General features: G+C 46.6%; 1 pseudogene across 1 annotated transcript in view; it reads right to left on the reverse strand.

The window, feature by feature from the left end:
- Positions 1–13,559, reverse strand: part of LOC147100802 (uncharacterized) — a 49,929-nt pseudogene that overhangs the window by 6,960 nt on the left and 29,410 nt on the right. The window contains exons 6-11 of the transcript XR_015073579.1: positions 11,909–12,000; positions 10,650–10,745; positions 7,635–7,728; positions 5,746–5,858; positions 2,727–2,831; positions 147–172 (exon numbers count right to left, since the gene is read on the reverse strand). The product of XR_015073579.1 is annotated as an uncharacterized LOC147100802 (transcript). The remainder of the gene's footprint in view (positions 1–146; positions 173–2,726; positions 2,832–5,745; positions 5,859–7,634; positions 7,729–10,649; positions 10,746–11,908; positions 12,001–13,559) is intronic.

Below are 13,559 nucleotides of genomic sequence, written 5' to 3' on the forward strand. Positions count from 1 at the left end.
CAGGCTGTCACCAAAGAAGGCATTTTTATTAATTTCATTTATTGTTAAATTTGTACCCTGATGAACCTTTGATTAATGGAAAAATCAATAAATGAAACAGTAATTCAGAGAGCAGACCATTTAGATTCACTAAAAGAAACATTTACCTTCAGTTTCACCAGCATTCCGATTCCTAAACGAGAGAGACACAGACAGAGACACAACAGACAGAATCAGGTTACAGAGGCAGCAATCACCCGGGACTTCACATTTGACAAATAGTCCAGTTACAACCTTTCAAAACAATTCCAAGCCTACATTTTGTTTTGTATTCAGACGACACATTTAAAAGGTTTTGCATCAGTCTGCGGCTCGCAATTCACCATTTTACAAGCGTGTTGACCAACAGTGAGTGATGGGGCCATTTTGTACGAATTTAAAACTGTTGGGAGAGATTCAATTGAACTTTTAGATCACTGGCTTGCAAATATTTGCTGTACGTGCAGCGGGGCACAGAGATTGACCCCTGATTTGAAGTTCCTGCTCATTAAACTTTTGGCAATTAGTCCGCACTAATATTTGAGAATAACTTCTGATTGGTCAAAAAGCCGTAGGCCAGTCTTTACTCAGTTACTTTAGTCGCCTCTCCCCACCCCCCCCCTCTCCCCGGTACCCCCCCTCTCCCCAGTCCCCAAGTGATTTCAACTCCCTCCCCTCCCCACAGTTGCCTCTGTACCTCCTCTCCTGCCCATTTCTCCTCTCTTGCCTGAATTTGTCGCCCTAGGATTGCACCTTAGAAGATAGGAGCAGGAGTAGGCCATTCGGCCCCTCGAGCCTGCTCCGCCATTCAATGCGATCATGGCTGATCATCCAAATTCAGTACCCTGTCCTTGCTTTCTCCCCATATCCCTTGATCCCTTTAGCCTTAAGAAATATATCTAACTCCTTCTTGAATATATTTAATGAATTGGCCTCTACAGCCTTCTGTGGTAGAGAATTCCACACGTTCACCACTCTCTGGGTGAAGAAATTCCTCCTCATCTCAGTCCTAACTGATGCAACTCGTGCCAACTCGTCCTGTGGCTCCTTTGAAATGGGAAAAAAAAGACGCCTCACTTTACGGCTAGATTATGGCGCTTGAAAATAAGTTTAATAAAGTACATTTATACACAATGAGTGTTCAGTTCAAGAACTTAATTCTAGTGCACATGAATGATTAATTTCAGTATGCATGATATATGCTTTTGGACTCTGCTTAAATGGCTGTCATCCAAAATTCCAATCTGAGCCTATAAAATTACGATTTTAATTAAAGTGGTTCGGGCGTTAGGTTCATGCATGTGAAAGATGCCAGCAACCCAAAGGTTCGATGTAAATCTCTTCTCCTTCACCTAACTGAAGTCCGTTGCCGAGGTTTTTTGTTAAAACCAAAAACAAAAGCTTTTTTATGCTGAAGCGCTCACGATTATGACATCAACATCCCACCCTTGGGAAAAGTTTCCTGTTAAAAATGATACATAGAGCGCTGATCCAATCCCAGCTCGTCACTGCAGACCGCCTCGGATACAGCAACCGGATCAAATCGATTGATTTTTTAATATATAACAACTGACGCCGAGCTACACTTAACGCTATCAAATGTACTCTGGGCTGCTGTTGTAAATTCACACCATTAACTCAAGTAATTTGGTTACAACCATTAATATTATCTCTTTATTGCTTAAGTGCTATAATGGTCAGTTCTCTACAACAACAACAACAACTTATATTTATATAGCGCCTTTAACGCAGTAAAAACATCCCAAGGCGCTGCACAGGAGTATTATAAGACAAAAAGAAAATGGACACCGAGCCACGCAAGGAGATGTTAGGGCAGATGACCAAAGAGCTTGGTCAAAGAGCGTCTTAAAGGAGGAGAGAGAGGGGGCGAGGCGGAGAGGTTTAGGCAGGGAATTCCAGAGCTTAGGGCCTCGGCAACAGAAGGCACGGCCGCCAATGGTTGAGCAATTATAATCAGGGATGAGAAGCCACTATCTCAAAAATCAAATCAAATCAACTTTTATTGTCATTGTTAGTGCACAAGTGCAGTACAACGAAATGTAGGCTTGCGGCTCCCGAGAGTGTACAATTTGGATTAGGACACTTAAACATTTCAACATACATTTGTACATATATATTAGCATAAATATGACCATAATAAAGTGCATCGGCAGATGTGCAGGCTTTAGTGTTTATTTGTGGAGTTCAGTAGGATGACAGCCCTGGGAAAGAAGCTGTTCCTAAATCTGGTCGTACGGGTGCGAATGCATCTGTAGCGTCTTCCAGATGGTAGGAGGGCGAACAGACTGTGGCTGGGGTGGGTAGGGTCTTTGATGATGGACCGTGCCCTCCGTAGGCAGCGTTTCTGATATATATGTTCTATGGTCGGTAGCCGGGTGCCGGTAATGCGTTGGGCAGTTTTGACTACCCGCTGCAGGGCTTTCCGGTCATGGGAGCTACAGCTGCCGTACCATACCGTGATACAGTTTGTCAGGATGCTCTCTATAGTGCAGCGGTAGAAGTTAGAGAGGATCGGGGGTGACAGATTACATCCCTTCAGCCTCCTCAAGAAATATAGGCGCTGCTGGGCCTTCTTCACCAGAGAGGAGGTGTTGAGGGCTGCATTTGGACTCTACTTAAATGGCTGTCACCCAAAATTCCAATCTGAGCCTATAACAAGCATAAAGACAATTGTTCCTTTTCCTTACCTTGCTTGTTAGAAATCTTGCACAATGAAGATCTCACTATTATGACTGCACAAAAGATGCACAAGGCAACCACTATCCACACCATGTAAGAATGAGAAGAAGTTTCTGAAATAAAATCAGATATTGGTATGTAAAAATACTCTTTACTGATTGAATAATTACATAACAATCCCCCAACATCCATGGGTTTAAGGAGGCCTTACTGAAATTTCAAACACCTCCGAGCCTAGCTTCTTCTCCTCCAAGACCTGCTTGTTAGTAATGATCTTTGCTGTGAAATTAGCTGGGGTATTCAGGGAAACCTGACCTTTCCTCGCTGTCTGCTGATAATCAGGCCTCCATAGGTGAACGGTATTGAAGACCAACTTGCATTTCTATAGCCCCTTTAACATAGTAAAACGTCCCAAGGCGTTTCACAGGAGCGATTATCAGACAAAATTTCACACTGAGCCGCAGAAGGAGATATCGGGGCAGGTGACCAAAAGCTTGGTCAAAGAGGTCGAACTCCGTCAACACCTTCACCGAAGCGTACAAGAGCATGGGCCTTACACTAAACATCCGTAAGACAAAGGTCCTCTACCAACCTGCCCCCGCCACACAGTACTGTCCCCTGATTATCAAATTCCACGACAAGGCCTTGGACAATGTGGACCACTTTCCATACCTCGGGAGCCTACTGTCAACAAGGGCAGACGTCGACGACGAAGTCCAACACCGCCTTCAGTGTGCCAGTGCAGCCTTCGGTCGCTTGAGGAAGAGAGTGTTTGAAGACCAGGACCTCAAACCCGGCACTAAGCTCATAGTCTACAGAGCAGCAGTGATACCCGCCCTGCTGTATGCCTCAGAGACATGGACCATGTACAGCAGGCACCTCAAAGCACTGGAGAGGTACCACCAACGCTGCCTCCGCAAGATCCTGCAAATCCAACGTCAGAGTTCTTGCTCAGGCCAACATCCCCAGCATCGAAGCTTTGACCACGCTCAATCAGCTCCGATGGACGGGTCACATTGTCCGCATGCCCGATACGAGACTCCCAAAACAAGCGCTCTACTCGGAGCTCCGGCATGGCAGGAGAGCCCCAGGTGGGCAGAGGAAACGCTTCAAGGACACCCTCAAAGCCTCCTTGAAAAAGTGTAACATCCCCACCGACACCTGGGAATCCCTGGCCCAAGACCGCACAAAGTGGAGGAGAAGCATCCGGGAAGGCGCTGAACACCTCGAGTCTCTTCGCCGGGAGCAAGCGGAAGCCAAGCGCAGGCAGCGCAAGGAGCGCACGTCAACCCAAGCACCCCACCCACCCGCCCCTTCAACCACTGTCTGCCCCACCTGTGACAGAGACTGTAGGTCCCGCATTGGACTCATCAGTCACCTGCAAACTCATTTTTAATGTGGAAGCAAGTCATCCTCGGTTCCGAGGGACTGCCTAAGAGAAGAGAGGTCAAAGAGGTAGGATTTAAGGAGCATCTTAAAGGAGGATAGAGAGGCGGAGAGATTTAGGGAGGGAATTCCAGAGCTTAGGGTCTCGACAGCTGAAGGCACAGCCACCAATGGTGGAGCGATTAAAGTCGGGGATGCGCAAGAGGCCAGAATTGGAGGAGCGCGGAGATCTCGGAGGGTTGTGGGGCTGGAGGAGATTGCAGAGATAGGGAAGGGCGAGGCCATGGAGGGATTTGAAAACAAGGATGAGAATTTTAAAATCGAGGCGTTGCTTAACCGGGAGTCAATGTAAGTTTCCGAGAACAGGGGGTGATCAGTGAACGGGACTTGATGCAAGTTAGGATATGGAATTCACGGAATAGTTTCACTGGTTGCAGGGCTGAAAGGTCCCTTGGAGCACCTCAGACACTCCCATGCTCAAGTGTCAGCCATGGCTCAGTTGGTAGCACTCCCACCTCTGATTCAGAAGGTTGTGGGGTCAAGTTCCACTCCAGTGACTGGCGCACATAATCCCAATTGCCACTCCAGTGCCGTGCAGTGCTGAGGGAGTGCTGTACTGTCAGAGGTGCCGTCTTTCAGATGAGATGGTAAACCGAGGCCCCGTCTGCTCTTTCAGGTAGACGTAAAAGATCCCACGGCACCAATGTTCCCTTTAAGCTGCTGTGCATGTGTGGTATTTTGAATGGGCCCCACACATAAAAAAAATAAGAGGCAACATTGCAGGGCACTATTTTGATGAAGAGCAGGGGAGTTTACCCCAATGTCCTGGTCAATATTTATCCCACAACCAACATCACTAAAACAGATTATCTGGTCATTGTCACAGTGCTGTTTGTGGGATCTTGCTGTGCGCAAATTGGCTGCCGCGTTTCCTACATAGAAACATAGAAGATAGGAGCAAGAGTAGGCCATTCGGCCCCTTGAGCCTGCTCCGCCATTTAATGAGATCATGGCTGATCATCCAAATTCAGTACCCTGTCCCTGCTTTCTCCCCATATCCCTTGATCCCTTTAGCCTCAAGAAATATATCCAACTCCTTCTTGAATATATTTAATGAATTGGCCTCAACTGCCTTCTGTGGTAGAGAATTCCACAGGTTCACCACTCTCTGGGTGAAGAAATTCCTCCTCATCTCAGTCCTAAATGGCTTACCCCTTATCCTTAGACTGTGACCCCTGGTTCTGGACTTCCCTTCCATCGGGAACATCCTTCCTGCATCTAGTCTGTCTAGTCCTGTCAGAATTTTATAAGTTTCAATGAGATCCCCTCTCATTCTTCTAAACTCTAGCGAATATAAGCCTAATCGACCCAATCTCTCCTCATACGTCATTCCTGCCATCCATACATTACAACAGTGACTACACTTCAAAAAGTACTTGATTGGCTGTAAAGCGCTTTGCGACATCCCAAACTTCAAAGGATTCTATCCTCCCCTCTTCCATCTAATCTATCCACTTTGGACAGAAATGAGCGATTTCATAAACACCACAGGACAAAGTTAATTAAAAATGAAACCCTAATCTACACAGATGAGAAATTCAAGCATTCTTTAGCTTTTTAGAAATTATATGTAAAACCCACCGTCGTTTTGATGTTGCTTATCCATGGTGATGCCTGGTACCGTTGGACCAACGCAATAACTGTCAGCCGTGCTGTTGCCTTCTGTGTGAACGGTCATCCCCAAGTCTGTGCAACTGTAAGAAAATATTCATCAGTTAGTGTATTCTTCCCGGCTACTGCAGGTTCAGTGAGTCCTTTGTTAAACAAGGAGCTTCCATCAATTAATTTGTGACCAACTCATCTAAAGACACTATTGTCAGCTGAATGTCAACTAAGTGTCAGCTGTGGCTCGGTGGGCAGCACACTCGCCTCAGATTCAGAAGGTTGTGGGTTCAAGTCCCACTCCAGGCACATAAATCTAGGCTGACGAGGGAGTGCTACACTGTCGGAGGTGCTGTCTTTCAGATGAGACGTTAAACCGAGGCCCCGTCTGCTCTCTCAGGTGGACGTAAAAGATCCCATGGCACTTTTTCGAAGAAGAGCAGGGGGTTGTGCCCTGGCCAATATTTATCCCTCAACCAACATAACAAAAACAGATTATCAGGTCTTTATCACATTGCTGTTTGTGGGAGCTTGCTGTGTGCAAATTGGCTGCCGCATTTCCCACATTACAACAGTGACAGTACTTCATTGGCTGTAAAGTGCTTTGAGACGTCTGGTGGTCGTGAAAGGCGCTATATAAATGCAAGTCTTTCTTTCTTATTTATATATTTTCGTTACATACAGATAATGGAGACCGAGGAAAAATTCAAGGTAAAATTCATGCCCCAAGTGGTGCCAATTCAGATATATTTTAAACAACAATGTGAGGGGTATTGAAGGTAGAGCTATGTGCATGCACCTTGTGTGCATGTGTGGCGTTCTCTGCACTGGCCTCTCACTAGGAGTGAAATTTCCGTTTGTAGAATAGTGGACCAGAAATTCAGGAGTGCCCATTTCTGGGCGGGGGGATGGGGGGGGGGGAACGCAAGGTGAATACCCTTCACTAAGAATGGTGAGGTCTGAGGCGCCCCTGCTATTGGTCTTGGACCTCATTGTAATAGAGCCAGGGTGGCACTACAGCCCTAGCAGTGAAGGGTGGAGAGGACTGGTAAGAAATCGGAGCCACTGCTGGCATCGCAGAGACCCTTTAGGTAAGTGGGTCCAGTTGGGAATGGGGGGGGGGGGGGGGTGTGGGGAGGTGGTGGCAAGCCGAAGTGGGGCTGCAGGTAGGGTCTAGGGGTCAGGGGGCCTGAAGTCGCGGGGGTTAAGACTAGGTTGGTGAGGGGGGGCAGCTTGGAGTCACGGAGTAACAACAGAAAATGCTGGAAAAACTCAGCAGGCCAGGCAACATCCGTGGAGAGAGAAATAGAGTCAACGTTTTGGATCGAAACCCTTCTACAGAACTGAAGTTACAGGTGTGGCAGATGGTGGTTGAAGGGGCGGGTGGGTGGGGTGCTTGGGTCGACGTGCACTCCTTGCGCTGCCTGCGCTTGACTTCTGCTTGCTCCCGGCGAAGAGACTCGAGGTGTTCGGCGCCTTCCCGGATGCTTCTCCTCCACTTTGTGCGGTCTTGGGCCAGGGATTCCCAGGTGTCGGTGGGGATGTTACACTTTTTCAAGGAGGCTTTGAGGGTGTCCTTGAAGCGTTTCCTCTGCCCACCTGGGGCTCCCTTGCCGTGCCGGAGCTCCGAGTAGAACGCTTGTTTTGGGGAGTCTCGTATCGGGCATGCGGACAATGTGACCCGTCCATCGGAGCTGATCGAGCGTGGTCAGAGCTTCGACGCTGGGGATGTTGGCCTGAGCAACAACCAAGGGTCACTGTGAATCACAGCTAGTCTGGTTTAATGAAACTCTGCTTAGAAAACTCTTGCACTGAAAGTATTCTCCACAACCCGTCAATATAAAACTGATTCCAAGAGAACGACTTACTTGGAGTGAGGCTGACACATCAGCATTTGTGTGATGTTCAGAAAGGTTCCTGGAGGACAAGGCTGGCAAACTTGGTTGTCGTAATCTTCTTTACCTTAAAAAAGACAGCACTATGAATGATAAGCAAGAACTTTCACAATTTTAATAAAGCACCTGTCACCCCCACCCCCACCCCCCACCCTGCCGTGGCACTCACAGGGCAGTATCACACGAGCCAGTTGCTCACCTTTTAATCCATGCGATGCAGTAATAGTGTTGGGCAATGCCAGGGTCACAAAGGGCAAGCGCTTCTTTGTGCGAAAATAGATCAAAGGGCAAAAAATAAACGAGAGTGAGAAAATAACAAACAGCGAAGGAGAACTAAAGATCTTTTATACTCATGTGAGAGAATAGGAAATGGGTGTGCAGAATTGAAAATGTTTAGCAGGAGAAAAATGCCTTCTGGTTATAAGGCGTTCAGGAAAGATAGGTTAGGTAAGATCGGAGGTGGTGTGGCAGTATTGGTTAAGGAGAATGTTACAGTGCTGGAGAGGGAGGATGTTCTGGAGGGGTCAAGGACAGAATCTATATGGCTAGATTTAAGAAATAATAGAGGTGCCATTACACTAGAAGGTGTGTTCTATAGACCACCAAATAGTGGGAAAGATATGGAGGAGCAAATTTGCAGAGAAACTACTGAGAGGTGCAAGAACTATAGAGTAATAATGGGAACTTCAACTATCCCAATATAGACTGGGATCGTAATAGTGTAAAGGACAGAGAAGAGGAAGAATTTCTGAAGTGTGTTCAGGAGAACTTTCTTGATCAGTATGTTTCTGGCCCAACGAGGGAGGAGGCATTGCTGGATCTGGTTCTGGGGAATGAGGTAGGTCAAGTGGAGCAAGTGTCAGTAGGTGAACATTTAGGGAATAGTGATCATAAGGTTTAGATTAGCTATGGAAAAGGACAAGGAGCAATCTAGAATAAGAATGTTTAACTGAGGGAAGGCCAATTTCAGTGGGATGAGAACGGATCTGGCCCGGATAAACTGGAATCAAAGATTTGCAGGCAAAACTCTAGTGGAACAATGGGCTGACTTTAACGAGGAAATAGTTCGGGTACAGTCGAGGTACATTCCCACGAGGGGGAAAGGCAGGGCAACTAAAGTCAGAGCTCCCTGGATGACAAAACAGATAGCCAATATGATGAAGCAGTAAAAGAGCGCGTATGACAGATGTCAGGTTGCAAAGACACCTGAGAATCAGGCTCTATATAATGACTTGGATGTGGGTGTTGAGGGCACAATTTCAAAATTTGCAGATGACACAAACTTGGAAGTATAGTGAACAGTGAGGAGGAGAGGGATAGACTTCAGGAAGATGTAAACAGGCTGGTGAAATGGGCGGACACGTGGCAGATGAAATTTAACGCAGAAAAGTGTGAAGTGATACATTTTGGTAGAAAGAATGAGGAGAGGAAATATAAACTAAATGGTACAATCCCAAGGGGGTGCACGAACAGAGACCTGGGGGTATGTGTGCACAAATCATTGAAGGTGGCAGGGCAGGTTGAGAAAGCAGTTAAAAAGGCTTACGGGATCCTGGGCTTCATAAATAGAGGTATAGAGTACAAAAGTGTGGAAATTATGATGAACCTGTATAAAACACTGGTTCAGCCCCAACTGGAGTGCTGTGTCCAATTCTGGGCACCACACTTTAGGAAGGATGGGAAGGCCTTAGAGAGGGTGCAGAAAAGATTTACGAGAATGATTCCAGGAATGAGGGACTTCAGTTACGTTGATAGACTGGAGAAGCTGGGGTTGTTCTCCTTGGAGCAGAGAAGATTGAGAGGAGATTTGATAGAGGTGTTCAAAATCATGAGGGGTTTGGACAGAGTAGAGAGAGAGAAACTGTTTCCATTGGCGGAAGGGTCGAAAACCAGAGGACACAGATTTAAGGTGATTGGCAAAAGAACCAAAGGCGATGTAAGAAAAAACTTTTTTATGCAGCGAGTGGTTAAGATCTGGAATGCACTGCCTGAAAGGGTGGTGGAGGCAGACTCAATCTTATCTTTCAAAAGGGAGTTGGATAAGTATCTGAAGGAAAAAATTTGCTGGGCTACGGGGAAAGGGCGGGGGGGGGGGTGGGACTAGCTGAGAGTTGGCACGGGCTCAACGGGCCCAATGGTCTTCTTCCGTCCTGTAACCATTCTATGATTCTATGAGGGTCATTTGTTATTAGAATTCATGTGATATATGTGATATGTTTATAGATAAATTTGCTAATTGTGTTTGGAATATTTTGTGATGTCCCTCATTTCACCTTTACGCCCAGGAGGACGCTGTGATATGGCGTGAGACAGGGATTGTATGATGGGGATGTGGTGAGCTACGGGGATCTGGGGTTTCATTCATGTGAATCGGAGTCTGATGAACCGGTCACAGACAGCCCATCTGGAAGGTCGATTGTCTCGCTGCCACCGCTCCCTCCGACGTAGATCCTGGAGGGCGAGGTCCATTGCCAGTACAGCCCCCATGACTTTTAGCAAGTGTTGTAGGTTGAAGCTTTTCAGAAATAATTATGGAGTTTTGTATTTGCCACAACACTCCCTGATACCAAAGAACCTTGAAATGAATAAAGAAAACTCTTGCAGTAGCAGGAAGTAGCACACAGCCACTCACACTTTAAAACCCTGACAGGTGCGAGTGATTGGTGAGGATCCCTTTAAATAGCGTTGCTGGAGCCGGCTTCCTGCCGCTGCCCGCCACCTCAACCTCTTGTCGCTTTCTCCAGCCGGTAAGTAACGAAGTTGGGAGGTCAGGCGTCAAGTGAGCGTTGCACACTCACTGACGTCACTATCTCCGTGATGGCAAGGTCCCCGGCGATTGCGTTCAGCGGCAGCGCTACGGGCAACACCGATATGGCTTGCGGCGCTGGAGCCAGCATCAGGTGGCGTTAAAACCCTTGTGGCGCTATCATGTGGCGCAAACCACACGACTTTCTCCCCCCCTATATACTTTAGTGAGGTGGACAATACCTGGAAGGAGCAGTTTCTTATCTCCACACCTTGCACAGTAATGACCTAGGGGACATTCGCATTGCTTGTCTTTTTTAGAGATGCACAGAACAGTTGCTGTGTGAAGAAAGTAAAAAATAGTTTATTAACAGACAATACTGAAACTTATGCTATACCATTTTCTTGTATTTTAAGCCAGACTTACAGTAGTTTTTAAGAAAAGAGTGACTTGCATTTCTATAGCGTCTTTCATAACCTCAAGACGTTCCAAAGCACTTTATAGCCAATGAAGTACTTTTGAAGTGTAGTCACTGTTGTAATGCAGGAAACATAGCAGCCAATTTGTGCACAGCAAGCTCCCACAAACCGTACTGACCTAAATGACCAGATAATCTGTGTTAGGTGTTGGTTGAGGGCTAGGACACCAGGAGAACTCCCTTGGCCTTCTTCGAATAGTGGCCATGGGATCTTTTATGTCCACCCGAGAGGGCAGATGGGGCCTCGGTTTAAGATCTCATCTGAAAGACAGCTCCCTCAGTACTGCGCTGGAGTGTCAGCCTAGATTACGGGTGGAAGTCTCGAGAGTGGGGCTTGAACCCACACCCTTCTGAATCAGAGGCGAGAGTTGGTGAAACCAGCTAACAGAACAGACCAGAAACAGAACATGACATCTTCTGGTCTCTGTGGCTTTGTGCTACATCAGGAGGTGCTTTTACCAACTAGACAGCTGGCAAAGCCGAGTTTTAAGGTCATCCCATTCTGTTCAACATTTAACCTCTGCAGAGGCAGGAAAGTGACTTTTGCATTTCTTGTTTAAAAATAAAAGAAGAAAATGGCACAGAAATCCCCAAAAATTTAATTTAAAAGTGTGATTACTAATTGCAATTATTTACCAAAAACTTCTAGCCTCTCATCCCACTTAATCTGTCACCTTGGCAAGAGGTGAGTGAATTTATAAATGATAGCGGACAAAGTTAAGTAAAGTTAAAATCTAATCTACACTAGTGACTCCGATTTTAACTCCCGGTGGATTCCCTGCTCAGGCCTGTGTTAACATTACAGTCGGGTCTCAATGATGTCATCCGGCCGCAACATGCCTATGTAAAGAAGGACCCTGTTGGCTCCGGGCACCCGTCCTTGCTGCCTGCTCAGGAGAGCAGGTTAAAATTGCAGATGTTGCGATCATGGCGGCTTTCGGACAGGTCAGAGCCAGGGGCGATTTTAACCGCCCGCCCGCCAGGTTTCTGCTGAGCGAGTAGGGTTAAACATTCGATACTTACTTGTTCTTATCGTTGTTGTTGTTGGATCAACACAGTAGTTGTCAGCTGTGCTGTTGCCTTGTGTGTGAAGAGTCTTCCCCAAAACTGTGCAACTGTATAAAATATTTATCAGTTAGCTAATTCTTCCAAGATACTACAAATTAATGTGACACAAAGATATCCATCTTAATTTGTGATCAACTGATCTGAAGGCATTCTATTTATATCTGTCCTGGAAATTCAGAATAATGGAGACCTAGGAATAATTAAAAGAGTAATTTATACCCAAAGTTCTGCCATACCAGGTGACGTAAGAAAACTACTCGGCACTTGGTCTAAGCGTTAAACAAAGCTTTAATCAACTGTTTTACAACATGGAGGTCTAGTTGTGTCCTTCACTAGTTCCTGTTAAGAATGTCCTGAGCAAGCTGGGCCCGTGCCCGAGTATTTATACTCTCCCTGGACAGCGCCACCCGCAGGCCACTCAGTATTATTTCATAAGTCTTTCTTTCATGAATGACTGATTCATGTCACCAGGTGTATTTTTGACAATGATGTGAGGGTAGCTCCAGTGACCAGCGCAGGCAGCTCACCCTGAGTGGGCAGGTGAACAGGAGGAGGCCATTCAGCCCCTCGAGCCTGGTCTGTCATTCAATTAGATCATGGCTGCTCTGTGTCTAAACTCCATTTAGCGGCCTTGGTTCTGTAACCCTTAATACCCTTGCCTAACAAAAATCTATCAATCTCAGTTTTGACATTTTCAATTGACCCCCAGCCTCAACAGTTCTTTGGGGAGGGGAGAGTTCCAGATTTCCACCACCCTTTGTGTGAAGAAGTGCTTCCTGACATCACCCCAGCTTTAACTTTAAGGTGATGCCCCCCTTGCTCTGGGCTCCCCCGCCAGAGGAAATAGATTCTCTCTATCTATCTTATCAAATCCTTTATTGTCTTAAACACCTCAATTAGATCACCCCTTAATCTTCTATACGCGAGGGAATACAAGCCCAGTCTGGGCAACCTGTCCTCGTAATTTAACCTTTTTAGCCTCCGGGTATCATTCTGGTGAATCTGCGCTGTTCCCTCTCCAAGGCCCCAATATCCTTCCTGAGGGGCGGGACCCAGAACTGAACCCAGTCACTCCAGGTTGGGTCTGAGCAGTGCTTTATATAACTGTAACATATCCGCCACCGCTTGGAATTCCAGCCTCCTTGAGATAAAGGTTAACATTCCATTAGCCTTTTTAGTTATTTTTTTTTGTGCCAGTCCACCAGCTTTTAGTGATTTCAGTACTCGGTCCCCTAAATTGCTCTGCTCCTCCACTGCTCCTAGCTTCTCGCCATTCAAAAAATACACTGATCGATCTTTCTTAGGTCTATGTTGGATGACCTCACACTTCCCCCGCATTAAACTCCATCGGCCACAGTTTTGCCCACTCACTTAATCTACCAGTGTCCCTTTGCAACTTTCTGCTCCCTATTATCTACACTACTTACTGTACCACCTAACTCAGCAGACTTGGACACAGGGCTCTCCATTCCTTCGCCTATGAGGCTCAAGGACCGACTTCAATCGCTGATCGGCCCCCCCTGGTTCGGGCGAGCGCTGCTCATGCATCACCGAGTCTGGGCCACTTCTACTTTCCACCCCAGCAACTTCAAAGGGTAAATCCGAT

The sequence above is a fragment of the Somniosus microcephalus genome, chromosome 25 (assembly GCF_052327205.1).
Source record: "Somniosus microcephalus isolate GS21.2 chromosome 25, FLI_Smic_1.0, whole genome shotgun sequence".
NCBI classification, from domain to species: Eukaryota; Metazoa; Chordata; class Chondrichthyes; order Squaliformes; family Somniosidae; genus Somniosus; species Somniosus microcephalus.